The 14,562-nt window shown below is 42.8% G+C and overlaps 1 protein-coding gene across 1 annotated transcript in view; it reads left to right on the top strand.

The window, feature by feature from the left end:
• LOC136855636 (glutamine amidotransferase-like class 1 domain-containing protein 3, mitochondrial) overlaps window positions 1-14,562 on the top strand; it is a 54,563-nt gene that overhangs the window by 39,165 nt on the left and 836 nt on the right. The gene's annotated exons all lie outside the window — the stretch shown is intronic.

Raw genomic sequence — 14,562 nt, 5'->3', positions numbered from 1 at the left:
GAGTGGTTATCTCTTATATTTTGGTTGTTTATATGCTAGGTAGTTTTATTTCTAATATAGGTAGTTATCTAGCCTAACCTACCAAGGCTAGGCATGACAGTGCTCTTACATGATGTTCAGGCTACCTAACTCTCCCGACCAGGCCATTAGGTTTTTGGAAGGTGAGGTTAGGCTAGTAAGCGAGTTCCTTTATCGAGGGGGATCCTCACTTCTTATTTTGCCACCTGACCAAGCTGTTTCAGTTTTGGGGAGTGTGGCTGAGCTAGGACGTAGGTCCTTCTCTCCCCACACCAGTGGCATTAATCCTGGCCTTCCTGACCAGACCAAGAAGCTTGGTTTTTGGAGGGTAGGCTAGGATCAATTAACTCCATATTCTCGTGTATGTAGCCTAGTCCCCGTCTTTCTTCCTTAATGATTAGAATTTGGTGACGTTGCCTGAGCGTTGTCCTCGTAAGGGGAAAGCAGTTCGATTGCGTTCATCACCCCCGTAAGGTGGTTATAATCGGCGTCCAGAGGGTGCTACCCACCTGACCGGTCGCAATTCGCCGGGTTTCCGCCACTTACTACCTTTCCCATACGGGCGGTGTTTCGTTAGCTCGCTTCTAATTGCTTTAGTAGTTAGTAGCTGGAGTGTCGAACATTGTCACGTGGATGCATAATAACAGTTAGGGTATGTTAGAATCCACTTCTCCGCCGGACTGGTCTGAATTTTCGTTGTTCTTGTCCATTTAACCACCCCGGTGGATTTGAGTCACGGTTGTTGGCGGTTTCCATTATATGGTTTCCGCCCTGGGCGTTTGAGAAGGGGCTACATGCGACCCCCCCCTACTCCGCCACTGTTACGCCGTCCCCATATTATGAGACACAATGAGATTTCAGTGACTTCACGACAGAGTGTCATAGAGTACCTGATTATAACATTTATATAATGAGTTAACCATTCAGTAATTTAAGTGATGTTTTAGAACTTGCTGCCGGAATCAGTTCCGGCGGGGTTTTTGCCTTGTTGATTCACATGTGTCATCACTCTTAAGCTGAGTTAAGGTAATCTCTGGCCGCCGGACCTAGTCCGGCGAGTCTTGCCTTAATGATACTCATGTACCATCATTTCACTTGCAGATGGTACGTTGTCAGGAGCCAGGGTGCTCGGCCGTTCTCCAGCAATCGTGCGGACACGAGGTGTGCCGCTCACACTCCAGCTGTGCAGTGCATGGTGGGGACCTGACCGTTTGGCACCCGGACGGCTGTGAAATTTGCTACGCTCTCTACGAACTGGCGACCGATGATTCGGTAAGGGATGAGAGTCTGCTAACCTTTAGTCCCCTTTGATATTGATGCCTCACATGGAAATATACGAAAATTCGAGAGAATATTTCTGTAAGTCCTACCTTCTTTCCCAGTCTAACCCAGCAATCCGTGCCTCTTCGCTGTCGACCCTGAAGACCTGGGTCGGCGGATTTGGGAGGAATGTTGCGTCCAGCAACCCCTATGCGCTCTCGGAGGAGATCTGTAATCTCCTCTACCCTGGTGCCTGGATCTCCGCCGCATTACCGAGGGAGTTGGCCGCCCCACTCATTGAGAAGATCAGGCAAGAGACGCAACCCTCCCAAGACGACAACCTGTGCGGAGAGATGGCGAAAGAGGTGGCAGCTATTAACATCCACCTGGAGCCCATGAGCGTGGATGACCAACAGTTAGAAGGTAGGGTGGTAAGTGAGGCAGGCGAGGTTAGTTTAGATAGAACCTTAGTTAATTCACCTTCTTCTTCTTCCTCCTTCCAGGGGTTTCCGAAACCAGCTAACCTTGGGGACAGATCTCGGTCTGTTATACCCAAGGTGAAATCCCTAAAAAAGAAGGACTTAACAAAGCCCTCTAGACCTCAAAGGTCTAACCCGCCAGCTCCCTCTAGGTCGTCTCTGGCTCCCAAACCGGTGGCGTCCTCAAGTAAGGCTACTCCCTCTTCTAAGGGGTCGAGGTCCAGAGATTCAAAGGCTAAGTCTCCACAGCCTAGCTTTGACTCTGAGGCCTTTGTCGATCTGCTGATGCAGAAAATCGACTCCAAGGTAGAAGCTAGGCTAAACGTTCTCTCGACTCACCTGGTCACAAGCTTACAGTCCTCCGGTGAGTCAATGCAGTCATTGGCACGACAGGTGCAGGCCCAGGAAAGCTTGCTCTCCGGATTCATCCAATCCGGAGCAGCACAACAATCCCACGTTGTCCCGGATGCCTCCAAACTGCCCCCCTTTGATAAGGGAAATCCGTGGCGGCTGGCCCTGCATGCTCCCCTGCATAATGGCACACTGACCATTGAGGGTTTGGGCACTCGTCGTCTGGAGGAACTGGAGTTCTTTCCAGCCGACCTAGTACCTCCCTATCCAGGTTTTGCCAGATTAACGGAAGAAGCCTGGATTAGGTCTGATAAGGTCCCTAAAGAGACAGTCATCTTCCCAAGGGACCAAGCTCAATCCACCCTGATGCGCGCTCTCACAGATTGGGAGTGTGAGAACACGAAACTTACCCCCTTCAAGGGAAGTTTTACCATGTTCTCCGTAGGTGACGCCATCCCTACCCCCTGCACTACTAAGATTACAGAGTTGACCCTTCATGCGGGGATAGATGGCAAGACCATGCCTCAACTCGGGGAGACAGATTCTACTTCCCTTCTCTTCCTCGGAAATTCGGAGTGTTGGTTGGGAGTTCCGGCAACCTTTACGGTGGGGAAACTCGATTCCAAATGTGCCTCCACCCTATTCAGCGAGCAACTTCCCAGAATTCCGGAGGCTATGCTCAAAGCGGAATTTGAGGCCAAGTGCAGGTTGAGTCGCTCCCTGCACTCCGTCACCATCTCAGAGGTAACGGCATTGGTTTATAATGACGAACCTCTATTTCGGGTCCTCACAAAGTCGTTATTGGCTTCCTTCCAATCGGACCTTTATGACTTTGTGGTAGCGAGACAGAACTGCAGGAAACATCTTCGCAGAGGCCGCCATCAGACATGAGCCCAATAGACTTATGAAGAGTTCTATCTGGGGACCTAACCTCTTTCCAGAGGACGAGGTCAATAATGTCATGGCGGAGGCAACTAGAGCGAACCAGAGTCTCCGCTCTCGTTGGGGCCTTCCTTTCAAGAGGAAGTTCTCTGAGACCTCCGGACCTCAACCTAAAGAAAGGAAAAGGTTCAGGAGATTCCAGGGCTTTAAGAAACCTCAGGCTCAAACAGTGCTTCAGGCGGTACTGGTCTCACAGATCGGCCAGCCTTCTACATCTAAGTCACAACCTCAGCAGCAGTTCGTACTGATGCAGCCGGCTCAGCAAGCTTCTGCTTCGCCAGCCTTTGTGTCGTCCCCAGCTTTCAACACCTCGTTTGAAAGCCAAGGGACGTTTCGAGACTACAATAGGCATGCGAGGGGAAGCAGGGCTAGAGCCACCTACAGAGGTAGAGCAGCATCCCGACCTCTCTCACGTGGAAGAGGAGGCCGTGGAATCAGAGGAAGTAAGGCCTCTCCCATTCAATGAAATACCTCAGGTAGGCGGGAGATTATATCTCTTCAGGGACCATTGGACCTTCAGCCTGTGGGCCCACAGCATAATCTCAAAAGGTCTGGTTTGGAGCTGGAGCAAGGGGCCTCCTCCACCAGGCAGGTTCCATCAACATCCATCCAAAGACTTACTGGACTTTGCAAAAGAACTTCTACAAAAGAAGGCAATAAAGAAAGTCAGACACTTGAAATTTCAAGGCTGTCTGTTCAGTGTCCCGAAGAAAGACTCAGACAAACAAAGAGTAATTCTGGACCTGTCTCGTCTCAACTTATTCATCCACTGTCGTCTCAACTTATTCATCCACTGCGACAAGTTTCGCATGCTTACAATCTCTCAGGTACGGACCCTACTTCCCCGTGGGGCCGTCACCACCTCTATAGATCTTACAGACGCATATTATCACGTTCCGGTTGCGAGAAACTTCTGCCCTTACCTAGGGTTCAGACTAGGAAAACAAGCATACTCGTTCAGAGTCATGCCATTCGGGCTCAACATAGCGCCCAGAATCTTTACCAAACTGGCAGAGACAGTAGTCCAAGAGCTACGGACCCATTGGATTATGCTGGCCGCATATCTGGACGGTTGGATAATTTGGACATCCAACATCAAGGAATGTCGAAGAGCAACTTACATAGTAATCAACTTCTTGGAATACATGGGTTTCCAAATAAACAGAAAGAAATCCCGTCTAATTCCGGCGGCTCAATTTCAGTGGTTGGGAATCCAGTGAGACCTAAACACACTGTCACTTCCGTCAACAAAAAGAAAAGAAATAGCCAAAGCTACCAGAAAGTTCCTCAAAAACAAAAGAGCCTCTCGTCGTACCCAGGAAAGAATTCTAGGCTCTCTTCAGTTAGCTTCAGTAACAGACTTGCTGCTAAAAGCCAAACTGAAGGATATAAATAGGGTATGGCAGAAACGAGCCAACAGCAGAAGCAGAGACAAGCTGTCTCTGATTCCGCAGATATTGAGGAAGAGGCTTCGACCATGGTCGACAGTCAAGAGTTTGTCAAGGTCAGTGCCTCTTCAATTTCCCCCTCCATCACTAGTGATCCATACAGATGCCTCCCTAAGCGGATGGGGAGGATATTCCCAACACAAGAAAGTTCAAGGAACATGGTTGACAGTATTCCGCCAGTTCCATATCAACATTCTAGAGGCAATGGCAATATTTCTAACATTAAAGAAACTGTGTCCAGCCAGACAGATTCACATCAGGCTGGTGCTGGACAGTGCAGTAGTGGTGCATTGCCTGAACAGGGGAGGCTCCAAGTTGAGCCATATCAATCAAGTAATGGTCGCAATTCTCTCTCTGGCAAGGAAACATCTTTGGCACCTGTCAGCCACCCACCTGGCAGGTGTTCGGAATGTCATTGCAGATTCACTGTCCAGGGCAACCCTGCTGGAGTCGGAATGGTCCTTGGACAGGAAGTTTCGGGTGGATTTGCCTTCAGGTACCGGGTCTCCACGTAGACCTGTTTGCCACAGAGAGCAACCACAAGCTTCCGTGTTACCTTGCTCCCAATCTGGATCCTCTAGCTCATTCCACAGATGCAATGTCAATCGACTGGAACAGATGGCAAAGGATCTGTCTGTTTCCACCACTAAATTTGTTGATGAAAGTTTTACACAAACTCAGATCATTCAAAGGTCAAGTAGCACTGGTGGCATCCAACTGGCCGAAGAGCAGTTGGTTTCCTTTACTACTAGAGTTAAAGCTCATGCACAAACATATCCCCAACCCAAGGTTGACACAAGTAGTACAAACTCGGACTGTGTCAGCTTTCTCAAGAGTTCTGAATGCCCTAGCTTTATGGACTTCATGAAATTTGCAGCACAGAAAGGCGCTAACATTGACCCTCTTAATACATTGTTCATAGAATCAGATAAGAGGGAATCTACTCTCAGACAGTATGACTCAGCAGTTAAAAAGTTAGCATTGTTTCTGAGAGAATCTGAAGCTCATGAAATGACCACGAACTTAGCGATCTCTTTCTTCAGATCACTATTTGAGAAAGGATTGGCCACTAGTACTATTACTACAACAAAATCTGCTTTAAGAAAATTATTTTTACATGGCTTTAATATTAACCTTACAGACTCTTATTTTTCATCAATTCCTAAAGCATGTGCTCGTCTTAGACCAGCAACCCGTCCACACACAGTTTCCTGGTACTTAAATGACGTACTTAAATTTGCATCAGACACTGATAACGATTTATGTTCATACCTGAGTCTGTTAAGAAAACGTTATTCCTAGTAAGTCTAGCCTCAGGAGCTAGAATTTCTGAACTGTCTGCTCTTTCTAGAGAGCCCAATCATGTTGATTTCCTCCCGTCAGGTGAAGTTCTGTTGTCTCCGGACCTCATTTTTCTAGCAAAGAATGAGGAGCCACAGAATAGATGGTCTCCTTGGAAGATTATTCCCCTTCCACAGGATCTGTCTTTGTGCCCAGTCAATACTTTAAGAGCTTATTTAAAGAGAACTTCTAAGAGAACTTCAGGCCCTCTTTTTGTTAGGGAAATTGGAGGTAATGTTTCCCTAAAGGCCATCAGGCAACAAATTCTTTATTTCATTAAACAGGCAAACCTGGAGTCAGTACCTCGGGTACATGATATTTGAGCGGTGGCCACCTCAACTAACTGTTTCCATAATATGAATTTTGAGGACCTTAAAAATTTACGGGCTGGAAATCACCAACAGTATTTAAACGCCACTATCTTAAGTCCCTAGAGGCTCTTAAATACTCCACAGTAGCTGCAGGAAGTATTGTTCCTCCTGGTCCAGCTCAAGATTAGTTTATGTATACTCTTTGTCCTTTTGGTTTGTAATCCTCGTTTACCTATTGGTATATTCTCTAGCCTACCTGCCTCGCCTGCTCGCCCTGCTTCTAGCCTTAGGTCAGGTCTGCTTCACAGCCTGATTCCTACACGTACCGCAGATACTCTGCTTTTATTTGTAACTTGTTAGCCTTAAGTGTCTTGGTTTTGGTTAATTTTATAATTTTAGACTGTGTGCCTCATAATTTTGAAATTGTTGTTGATCTTACAACTTGAGAGTATTAAAACACAGTAAAGTTTTCTCTTAGTTTTATTTAGCTCCATTAAAGTAATCTTTGAGACCTACCACCAAGCTCTTGTATGGCTGATTCTCTGTTACGATTTCACTGGGTGACACAGGTCGAGCTTAGAAAAGGGATTTTGACAAAGGAAAAATCTATTTCTGGGAAGACCTGTGTCACCCAGTGACCCATCCCTGCACTTCCTTTCCCACCCGGGTGGTATACCAAGCTTGGTGGGTGCTAATATTGGGATGACGACGTGGTCACTTGATGACGCCTAGTGGGTGAGTGGGGAAGCAACCTTTGGTACGGCACACCCAAATTTGGGACTTTGAGAATAGAGAGATCTAGTTGACGAAGACCTGTGATAGTGGAGTCCACTCACCCCTAGTGCATACCGACACCGTTATGGTGATCGCTCCGGGGGTAGTAACCCCGGCATTATGGATAGCTTTTTTCTCTGGTATATTTAGCAATATTTATATCTGGAAATGAGTGCTATTGGAACCATTTCACTGGGTGACACAGGTCTTCCCCCAGAAATAGATTTTTCCTTTGTCAAAATCCCTTTTTATAGCATAATCGCTTGTTTCGTCCTCAAGGAATTACCTCCCATGGTCTCCCAGAACTCCATAATAATCTGGATTAGGCAATACCCTGTACTAGGCTAAGAAAGAACAAATAAGTCTAGGATTATATATAAACAGTATCCAAGCTCAATAAAATAACTTAGTTTTTTATGACTCAGTAGCATATCTGTAAAGCTACATACTAGTAGTAGGGTCTTATGTAGCCTGTATCCTTAAAGGTGATATAAACCTAGAACAGGCAGTAGCTTAACCAGATTAAGTAGGAATCCCTTTTTAAGTACTATCTTACTATGAGCCTAAAACAGCAATGGCTGAATATCAGATTAAAGGGTAGTCTCAGCCACATAAAACAGAAAACCAGATTATATGAGGGTTATTTTCTGTATAGTTTATATCCTTAAGTTTTAAATGAGCCTAGAATAGGTTAAGTGAGAACCTTCTAAGAAATCCTCTATTCTTAGCTTAATGTAGATTATGCTAGAAGCATTAATCTAACCTGTGTAAAGCAGTAGTTTGGGTTAGTTAAACAAATTAGTTCATAGCAGTTAGTCTGAATGGCATGACAATTAGAATTAAAAATTTCACATACCCATTGCAAAAGGACTAACAGTGTACAGTATAAGTAATACAGCCATATACTGTACAGATATGAAAACTAACCTAAACCTTAGAGGGTTTAACTTAACATTAACATAGATATTTAAGTACATGTATTACAACTAACATAGATATTTAATTAAATGTATTACAACCACACACTTGTAATCAAGTTAACCTGTAGTATGGAGACTATGTGAGGAACTACAGAGGTGTCCCTCATTTAAAAACAACTAATACTAACTAGCTTCTAATAACAACTTGTTTTATATCACTATGGGGCCGCCATTAGGCAGGATCCTCAGTTCAAGTGTTCCGTAGCAAATTTCTCGGTTCACTTTTTACCAGTGGGTATGGCCCATACCACCTGCCATGAGAATAGTCCTTGTAAAAAAAACAAGGAAAATTTGCTTGGTCGCCAGATATGGACGAGATTTGTAGTATGCTCCTGGCAGCAAGTTTTAAGAACAAAATAGCTCCATTTAAGCTGTCTCGATGGGTCCTAGTGTTCAGTAGGGGTGAGGAATGGGGAGATTATATCTTTCCAGCAGAACTCTGGCAGCAGACATTTAACCCTTTCTCAGAACAACATCCATGTTTGGGCCAAAGCCCAGTAACATGAATCCTGGGAGGTACTCCCAGGTTAACCCTGAGGAGGAAGTGAGGAATCTTTACATGGGGTTGACATTCTTACTAAAGAATATGAAGTGGACATTGCCACTGAAATGTCCCTGCTGAACCCAGAAGGCTCAGGGACACAAATTTTAGCTAGCCGTGGGAGAAAGCTTCCAGAAGGAATTCTGTTCCTCATTCAGCTATTGTTGTTGAATAGGATCTTTCCCCCAAAAGGGATACTAGGATCCATCTAACTCCAGCTGAAATGACTACATTTTTGGAGGGGCATGTTAACTTACCCAGGACTTCTGCCTCTTGATTAATAGGCAGTTACAGTTCAGTTGCCGAAAATTCTCAGTTAGGGTGAAGCATGATTCCGAAAAGGAAAGTCCCCAAAAGGGATACACAGTTTGTTGATACAAATTGATAAATTTAGAATTAACTGGAAACAACAAAATGAGTATCATCAAAGATGCTCTTGCCATTTTGAACAGCAACATATAAGGACAGCCTTCTGTCCCTTCACTTTCAAAATTATTAAGCATGATTTTCTGGAAATTCCAGTAAAAGGAATTTTATGCTAGGCTCTGACTCCTTAGTATTATAACCTCTACTACCTTGCTGGAAGTTGCCACCAGAAGGCTGCTGAGAATAAAATACTAAATATTTTCATTACAACTGACATCAGTGTATTACCTCTGTAGTCACCACGTTCTGCCTGGTCACCTCTCTGTGATAACCTAACGATGGCTTCTGAATCTCAATCACCAGACTGTCTCCTCACTCAGTATTCAGTAAAACAATGTAGTTAGTATACAAGATGTCATCTCAGTTTCAACTCAGATCATCTTAGTGATTCAGTTATAGCCTGGTGTATTCCATCTCATAGGTTTCTGTTACTGATTCATCATTAAAAACACTGGCTTCATTCATAAGCACACTCAGGTCTGTGTCAGCTTTGGTATATCAATCAGATTACCCCTTGTTTATCTCTTAGTCATGAAATAAGAGAAATGCTCTGCTCAGTGTAGTCTTTGTTGCTCTTCTGATACTATTTTAACTGGTGTTTTCCGCTTTTTCATTTTGTTCATGGATTTTTCGTAAATTCTGTGGGGTACCCAAGCACCAAATCTACTCCCTGAATATGTGGCTTTGTCAAGATCATCGGCGTGCTTATCCAGATGTTTTCTCTTATCTCCTCTTGATCTTTTAGCTTCACTTTCTAGAGTACTTAGAATACTTGACTGTGTTCATTTCCTCCCTGAAATTTATCTACATGTACCTTTTGCTTTTGTCTGTTCTTTAGAGTACTCCAGGTCTCATGTGATAACCAAGGTTTCTGCTTTGTTACCATATTTCCTACTAATTAATTTTTGGCAGATTGATATGGATTTTAGATGTTCTCACTGATTGTCTGCTCCTCCTTAAGTAAAGTTTTTAGAACTCTATGTGAATCATGAAGCACTTAAGTACAAACTGAGATTATTAGGAATTGTTGGATCTTTTCTTAATGTTTTAAATGAATTTTTGATAGGCAGAACATAAGGGTGTGCGTTGATGGCTAGTATGGTAGCTATAGTAATGTCATTTCACGTGTTCTGCAAGGTAGTGTTCTTGGATTTTGCTATTCATTATCTATACGTGAGGGGTGTGGCAAGGTCTGGAGAACACTGATGATGCTACTCTTCTAGCTGTTATTCCATCTTCACACCTTAGGTCTGTGGTTGCAAAATCCTTGAATAGAGACCTGACTGTTATTCATGAGTGGAGTTGTCTTTGTGCGTGAGACTTAACCCTTCTAAAACTCATAGTATGATAGTTAGTTAGAATGTTAGGTGAGGAAGAGACCAAGTGGAGTGGAGAAAAGATTAAAAACAATAAACCACTACCTACTAGTTTTTAGCAAACCTGTCCAAAAGGAGCTGAGAAAGTTACTTACAATGCTCAAACAACCACAGTAAGGACAAGGAACTATAAGACTAGAGGGTTATAGGTGTCTCTTTGTAGGAAAGGTTAGGGGGCATGTCAGTTTCCTATCTTCGGTACATAAAGTGAAGTAAATCAGTTAGGCTTTGCTCCAAAATCTTTGCACTAAAATCAAACAATCAAGGTAAAATCCAGAGGTCTGAATGGGAGATACCAAGCTCACCATCAAATCACCTAGCACCACCCAAATAGGGAAGCAGTATAGTGCAGCAGGTAAGTAGAAAAATACTTCAGTTTGTGATACAAGCATGAAATTTGGCACAAGTGCTCATTTTAACTCCCTCTTTTGAAAAATCTGGGTGTCCATGCAAAATTTCAAGATGGCCACTAGTTGTTTCGATTTCTGACACTTTTGAGTAAATCATTGTTGAAATAAATACATCAATCATTATTCAGATAATGTCTTCCTCGGAAGAAGAGTTAATTGAAGATATCACTGAGAGCTGCTACTACTATATTTACGATTGTGATAAAAATGGCATACAAAATGGCCGCCTTGAAACATTTTGCATGATAACTCTGCAACTAAGAAAGATAGAGACATGAAATTTTCATGTATGCTTACGTGAATGAGGCCAGGGAATCTGTTTCTAGTATTTCTATTGGTCTGTTATCAATATTACATCTTGGAAAGGGACCCCATAATGCTACTGAAAAGTATACAAGCACAGGACTATAATGGAGTATGATAACAAAGTATCTTATCTATGTTTGAGCACTGTTTCAATGTCTTTTTTTTAAGCTTGAAATGAATGCAAGATTTTAAAGATGCATGGTGTCACCCTTTAGTGTGACGAAGTTCTCATTCAGATGTTCTGAAGCATCATTTGCAACATTGTAGTTACTCCTCACATTATGATTACACCTCACATTTGCAGCTACACAAAGCTGTGCATGTAAGCCCCAGCCTGTAGCATTTTTGGACTTAAAGGAAGCAGGGGGAAATTTGTGAAGGAGTCAGGTAGCTCAGGTACAGATTTTACCCTCTCGGGCCCAAAACTGTACTGGCTGATGCTCTTCACCCCCGGTTGTCTTTGGCAGGGTGCTGGAGTACTGAAATGATGGTCCCATGAAAAGAGGTAGCTGTAGTTGCTGAAGGGTTGTGATCGATGTTGGCCATGACCGCAGTGGTAAACAACCGCTTTCTCAAGACAGGTGGACAGACTACACCCTCTTCCACATACTTGGTGACAGTGGCATTTCTGAGTCTGGCTGATATCTCCAACACCCTGTCATAGGAAATGCTCATGCCATGATCATGAAGCATTTCTGCCAGGTTTCTCTTCCTGGTTTTGGCATAGATAGCCATACCCATGAACACTGGAAAAGGAGTTTCCATTATCCTTTGAGTATTGATGTACACTTGCTCTATCCTTCTGTTTTGTGAAGCAGTTGTAACTAACTGGAGGAGCTGAGCAATAGCCAGGTCTGACTATGATGAGCCAAACCTTAACTGTGACTTTATATCTGCTCCATGTTCGACCATACTATACTAGTTTTGAACATGCCCTTCACCAAAGGTGATGGACTGATGGTCCAAATATGCCTACATCTTTCTGCTTTAGCAATCACAAGTTTCTCTGAAGTCAGATGCCTGAGATAGGGCTAAAGCTACATCTTTCTGCAAGGCTTCTTCCTTTTCCTTTCTGTACTTTCTAATTCAGGGATTTCTGCATCTTTAAAATTTGTCCTTTAATCTTGTTGTACTTACAGTGGGTGAGGCAGTGCCCAGTTGTTCCAGGCACTGCTGGTATAATTGGGATATATCTGCAAGAGAAAATATGACAGGACCACCTGAACTCAAGCTGGTTTCAATGATATAATTAACCAGCTCTGATAGAACCAGTGGATTTACATCTGGTTCTTCACTGTGGCATTGTTCTTTCTCAAGATTTCTAAGATGGGACTTCTCCCTATTGTAAAGGCCAGTAAGACATACAAGATCGTATTTCAGCGTGCAATTGCATCATCTGCACCTAGTTTTGCCAATAACATACCATCATTAAGTGTGTGAGTGCACTCATGTAGTCTCCTGTTGAGATCCATGGTCATTACTTGTCAAAGATCTGATACAGGTGCCACATTTTCACAAAAAATCCATGCTTCAATGTCATTACTCATTCGACGCTGTCTAGCATGCTTTTCTTGTGGTTCACTACCCTCAGCTGTAGATCTTCGCTTTCTTACACAATCAAGTTTTGCATTATTAAACATAACCCTACAGCTTTTGTGGTATTTTGCCATGTTTTGTCGCAGCGTTGCCTCTATGCCACTGCCTTCATCCAGCCTTGCTGGGTCAAAGTTAAGCGGCATTTCACAAATCTCCTGGAACAGTGGCACATGGAACAGTGGCCCATCATGTTCAGGTTATGAGACAGAGGCCAAGGGTTTTTCATTTCATCGTCCTGGCAAAGACAACATTTGCTCCAGTCGGTCTTCCTTTTGCCTGTGTTTGAATTTACACTTGCCGTTATGAGCTCTTGACTAAGGCCAAGGGGCTTTCCTCTTACCACCTTAATCTGATATGCACATTGATGTAAGGGATACAACTAGGTTTGGTCACCCTACACCTAGCCCGATCATTCATCCAGTGCCATTTAAGTCCCGTGTGATTTGTACACCATCCAGGTAAGTACATGAATGAGCCATGTAGAGCCCGACTTACCCTTAGCTCAGCTCTCCTGTGCTGGCATCTCCTGTCAATTCAGGTGTGGCTGTCTAACTAGATCTACCAACTATATATATACTTTCTACCAGATAATTGATATGGGGCTAATAGACAGCATTTGGAACACTAAACTATTAAACTACACTAAAGCAAACAGCGTTAGTAAAGCAAGATTAGCTAACACTGAACCCCATGCTGAGTTACACAGCAGTGAGGTCACCAGTGTGCCCTGATTGTGCACTGACATTCACTCTCTTAAACTAAAACTCAAGATAAAACCACCACCTAAATTATATATAGACTTGCAAACTATTATATTGAACATGAAGATATTTTTGCACACCTACTGAATCCTGAGATGCGATTATTTAAGGTTTTTGGCTGCCATATTGGATGCCATCTTCTTTATATATGCTACATGAAATCTTTAACAGAAATACAATTTACTTTTGCTTGGTGACTGCCTAAAATGTGTAGAACCAAAACAAATGCATAAAAACATGACCAGAGGCACATGAGTCCCATGTTAAAACCTTGACTAGTGGCCATCATGAAAAACGGCAGCCATTTTAGATTTTTTAGTGGACACCCAGTAATTTAAAAAAATGGCCTATGGAGAAAATGTGCACCAGATTTCATGATTGTATCATTAACTGAAGTATTTTAGTGAAAAAATTATTTTATCTGCTGCGCTAGTAGCAGGACCAACCTAACAGCAGCACCAAAGTGTATCATGCATGAAGTTCAAACCATTCCATGTTAGATCCCCAGGAAAAAGAATAGGTAGAATCCTCCCTATAAAGATGCTACTGAACCTTGCTTATACCTCCATTCAGCTTAGGAGACAGGTGTTAGACAAGCTCAGGATGTCCAAATGAATGAAAATGATGCTAATCACCCAATTGTGGCTGCACCAAGAGGGGTCCACATGAACTGGAAATGACTTATCAGTTTGGTTAACCTACTTACAGATAGTAATAATTAATTCACATCTTGTTCAAGTCCTCTTTTATGGCCCATTTCCATGGGAGAGAATTATTCATACAACTAACCCCATATATGAAAAAATGAATGTAAAATGGTAATGATAAAGAAGTTAGGTACTTTATTTGCAAAGAATATGGTGTACAAATGGTATAGGGCTGCTCTATCTCTTGGCTAGATATTCTTTTCAGGGAAGTAGTTTCTTTAAAATAGTGTTGTTGGTGGTGTGTAATTATGTTTCTTTATTTTAAAAGTGGCTAGAAAGCTTCAAGAATGGAGGAGTATGATGTTTATACATGGATGTCTGTTAATAAGTTCTTCATGTGTAATTTACTGATTTGTGTACATTATTGTATACTTTTATTGATGAGGAAACAGGCTTAATCTTTTCGAATGTTATTTAGATTTCAGAAAATTAAATGGTGTGGCAACTCCATATTCTGAAATTTATTAATACAGTATATTGCAAAAAAATGTAGCCTAATTATGATAGTTTTGGGCTTAGTTGAATGAAATTAAAT

Source organism: Macrobrachium rosenbergii, chromosome 3 (genome assembly GCF_040412425.1).
Source record: "Macrobrachium rosenbergii isolate ZJJX-2024 chromosome 3, ASM4041242v1, whole genome shotgun sequence".
Taxonomy (NCBI): domain Eukaryota; kingdom Metazoa; phylum Arthropoda; class Malacostraca; order Decapoda; family Palaemonidae; genus Macrobrachium; species Macrobrachium rosenbergii.
This window is presented reverse-complemented; position numbering and strand designations above follow the sequence as displayed.